Below are 4,771 nucleotides of genomic sequence, written 5' to 3' on the forward strand. Positions count from 1 at the left end.
AATTTTCCTAAGTCCTTCAGGGTTATATTGGATCATTGCCTTGCTGAAAATAACCACATGATTCCCAGCAGATCATCTTACATTATTTCTGTTATTTTGTATACAGTACATTTCACTCTGCTTCAGTTCATGTAGGTATTTCCAGGTTTTTCTGATAGCATCCTATTCATCATAACCTGTATATAGTACCTTAAACTTGACAGAGAATTTCTTCATAATAGCCCAGCAAAGTAGGTACCATATGTTTTGCCATTATAATCAATCATCATAACTATTTCCCTCCATCCTATTCCCTTCCCATGGTATTTACTCTATTTTCTATCTTCTTTTTACCTATTCCTCTTCAATAATTTTTAATTATGACTATCCTCTCTCCCGCTCTGCACTCCCTTTTTTTCACCCTTCCTTCCTTATCCTCTTCCCCTCCTACTTTCCTGTAGAGTTAAATAGATTACTCCTCCCAATTGGGGATGAATGTTATTCCCTCTATGAGCCCACTCTGATGAGATTAAGGTCTTTGAGCTAATTCTGTGTTCTAAATTTTTCTTCCTCCCTCCCTCTTCAACTCTCCCTATGAGATCAAGCAATTCAATGTCATACTTGTGCAGTAATGCAGAACATCTTCACCTTCCTCAAAAGTGTTTTTCTCTTTACTGCTCTCTCCCCCAATCTGGCCTTCCTTCCTTCCCTCCCCCCCCCTTTTATCTCCCTCCCCTCCCTCAGGGCAAAAATATATTATTATACCTACTTGAGTATGTATGTTAGTCCTTCTTTGAGTCAATTCTGATGATATTAAGGTTCACTCACTCCCCAACTTCTTTCCCTTCTTCTCTTCTCCATAAGCTTTTTTTTTCTTGTTCCTTGCATGTGAACTACCTCTCCCCAGGCCATCTCTCCCCTTCCCCCTCCCCCAGTCTATTCCTCCTATACCTCAACCCTATTTTAAATATATCATCATGGGTTAGTTAGGTGGCACAGTGGACAAAGGACCAGCCCTGGACCCAGGAGGCCCCAAGCCCAAATCCGGCCACAGTCATAAGACACCCCACCATGTCTGTCCCACAAAGAACAAAACATAAATGCTTTACAGGTATCATCCCTTCATATTGTAATGATTGGAATGACACCACCTACTGGAGACTTACTGTAGGAAAGCTCCAACATGAGGAGAGGGCCTCTGAGGGCAAGACCATGCGTCTTTTCTTTGGTGTCAGGAAGTGAAGTTTGCTGGTGGGAGGAAGAAGGGGGAGGCTGACATGCTGGCTCACTCTCTTTCCTGAGGACTCTGGTGGAGAAGGCAGCTAGAAATGAGCTCTCCCTTTAATAGATAGATGAATCTAGGTCTTTCCTTCTCTCTTTACCAAATTCTTATTCTCCTTAATAAATACTTAAAAGTCTAACTCTTGCTAAAGCTTATAATTTATTGGCGACCACTCATTAGATATTTTGGACAGTATAGCTAGAATTTTAGCCCTTACAATATTCAGTTCATACCTGTGTCTTCTGTGAATTGCTTACTGAGATAGTTCTTATGAGTTTGAAGTATTATCTTCCCATGTAGGAATGTAAACAGTTTGATCTTTTAATATATCTTCCTGTTTACCTTTTTATGCTTCTCCAGGGTCTTGTATTTGAAAGTCAAATTTTCTATTCAGTTCAGGTCTTTTCATCACAAATGCCTGAAAGACCTCTTTTTCATTGACATCCCATTTTTTCCTCTGAAAGATTATACTCAGTTTTGCTGGGTAGGTGATTTTTGGCTGTAGTCCCAGTTCCTTTGCCCTCTGGAATATCATATTCCATGCCCTTCAGTCCTTTAATGTAGAAGCTGCTAGATCTTGCTTTATCCTTATTGGAGCTCCACAGTATTTGAATTCCTTTTTTCTAGCAGCTTGCAACATTTTCTCCTTGACATGGGAGTTCTGGAATTTGGCTATAATATTCCTGGAGATCATCGGTGGATTCTTTCAATTTCTATTTTAGCTTCTGCTTCTAGAATATCAGGGCAATTTTACATCACAATCTCTTGGAGGATGCTGTCTAAGCTTTTGTTTTGGTCATTGTTTTAAGGTTTCCTGAAATGATCAAATTATCTCTCCTAGATTTATTTTCTAGGTCAGCTGTTTTTCCAAGGAGATATTTCACATTGCCCTCTATTTTTTCATTCAATTGGATTTGCTTTACTGTGTCTTGGTTTCTCATAAGTTCACTAGCTTCCATTTGTTCAATCCTAATTCTTAGGCAGTTATTTTCATCAGACAGTTTTCAAATCTCCTTTTCCATTTGGCTTTTCAAACTGTTGACTTTTTTCTCATGACTCTCCTGCATCGTTCTCATTTCTCTTTCCATTCTTTCCTCCCTTTCTCTAGATCTTCCTTCTATTTCTTCTACTTTCTCTTCAAAGTCCCTTTTGAGAGCTTCCATGGCCTGAGACCAATTCATATTTTTCTTGGAAGCTTTGGATGTTGGAGCTTTGACCCTGTTATTATCTTCTTCTGAGGTTGCATTGTAGTCTACCTTTCCCCCAAAGAAGTTTTCGATGGTCTTCTGCTTTCTCTGCCTACTCATCCTGGCTTACTATTTCTTGGCTTTTTACTCCTTCATAAAGTGTAGCACTGATTCCAGGACACACTGTTCATGCTACAGTGTGGCCCAGGGGGTGATTGGGCTTCTTCTCAGCCTCCCTGGCCTCGATTTTATTTGATTTTAAATTCTCCACTGGGGGAGGGGGTAGGGTGGGGAGCTGCTTCTCTGCTTGACTCCTGTTACCAGCTTCAGAGGGTTCCAGGTGTTTTGGTTGGTGTGGGGAGCAGGTTTTAATCTCACCTGGCCTGTTCTCTGGTCTGGAGATAACCTCAAGCCTACTTACTAAACAACCAACCAGCAAAGCTTTCTGTGGTGTGGTTCTTAGCTTCGACAAGCCTGCTCCCCTGCTTCCCTCCCCGACCTGGGTCTCCCACCGCTCAGGATTTCTTCCTGGTTCCCTGCTGGGGTGGGACAGTTGAATTCTTCCCTCCAGTCCATTGGTACCCCTGCACATACCCCACTCCCACCCCCCCAGCTGTTCAACCTGACCTCACACTCAGTTCCAGAAGAGGCCAGTGCTGCAGCTGATTCAGAGGCTCTGGAGCAAATTTCTCCAGAGGGTGTCTGGTGTGTCGACCTGACTGTGGGTTTAGGCTTTACTTGTGGCCCAGCATGGCCCCCTGAAATCTGTCTATAGCTGAAGAAAACTCTCAGTCCATATTTTTGTGTGTTTTTCTGCTCCAAGGGTTCTTTTATTGCTATTTTGGGGGTGATTGTATCAGAAGCTCTGTGTGTTTAATGTCTTTTCTCCACCATCTTGGCTCTGCCCCCTCATATGGTTTTTAAGCTCCATTTGAGCTCTTCTGTGAGTTCTTTCTGGGCTTGAGACCACTTCCCATTTTTCTTTGGGGGTTTTGCCCATAGGTTTTTGATGCTGTTGTCCTCTTCTAAGTTTGTGTCTTGATCTTCCCTGTCACCATAATAATTCTCTATGTTCAGATTCCTTTTTTTTGTTTGATTTTTTTCTTTCTTTGAAATTTGAGTTCAGTTGCCAGAGTGAAGCTTCTTTTGCCAGGGGCTACAGGCCCTGTTTACCTGGTGCTACACTGATATTGCACTGAGACCCTACTGTCTAGTGATACACTAAGGGGGTGTGATGGGGAGTGGTGGGCACTGCTGGAGGCTCTAGGGGTCTGGAACTAAGCCAGGATCCTAGTACTGGTATCTGAAATGTGCTGAGGCCAGTGGGGTGTTTCTGCATTTCCCTGGGGCTGCACTGAAGCATGAGGTGCTCTGGCTGCTGTGGGCTACCTATTTGCTTGGGCACCAGTATGGTTGCTATCTACTTCTTTGCCTGGGGCTATGCTGAAGCAAGTGGAGGTTCTTAGAGCTGGAGTCTGCCCATTCCTCTGGCTCTGCTGAGGCACAAAGGGCATCCTGGTGTTGGTGTTTTCCTACTCCACTGCCTGGGGCTTGGGATCTCCCACTGATTTTGATGGAGGAGGCTAGAAAGGTTAATTAAGAAACTAAGACCTGAGTTCTTATCAACCAGAGGGTTTGAGTTCTTATCAACAAACACCACCAACAGAAGACCAAGGAAACAGTAGCCAGGGATTAATAATCCTGGATAACAGGAGACAGAAACTGTACCTAAAAACCAGATCTTAAAACAAAGAGATATACTTAACAGAGAAACCCTTGGGGTCTGATAAGTTTAAACATGTTTTAGGAACATGCACAGAAGTACCAAATGTGTCCTTAAGTTCACATTATGACATTTAAACCCCCCAAAACACACCTCTAGTGAGAAAGATACCCACTTTGGGGGATGTCTTAGGACCCCAAGAATTCCAAAATAGGATATGAACCTCCCATAAGGAAGAGATTAATATAATCAGGAAATAGCCTACATTTTTCACTATAAATACAATCATTTTCATCTCCCTAATAGTCACTGAGTCTTGTAATTCTTTGGGATGCCTCTTAATCAAATAAATCCATTCCTGCATCAATTTGATGAGATACAATTTGCTGCTGGCTAGTTGGGAAGCTTCCTGTACTAGATTTTACTCCCCTTTTAACCAAGTGAAACAGATCTTTCTAGTTGATCTTCCAAGTTTCTCGTACTAAAAGATTGCTTCACCCTGTTTTTTTTCCTGGTTCTACTGTTTCAGGATTTGTTTGGGGTGCTATTTTATGGTTGTTTGGAGTTGAATATGGGAGTTAATGGCAATTTACTACTTAC

Source organism: Dromiciops gliroides, chromosome 2, assembly GCF_019393635.1.
Source record: "Dromiciops gliroides isolate mDroGli1 chromosome 2, mDroGli1.pri, whole genome shotgun sequence".
In the NCBI taxonomy this organism is placed as follows: domain Eukaryota; kingdom Metazoa; phylum Chordata; class Mammalia; order Microbiotheria; family Microbiotheriidae; genus Dromiciops; species Dromiciops gliroides.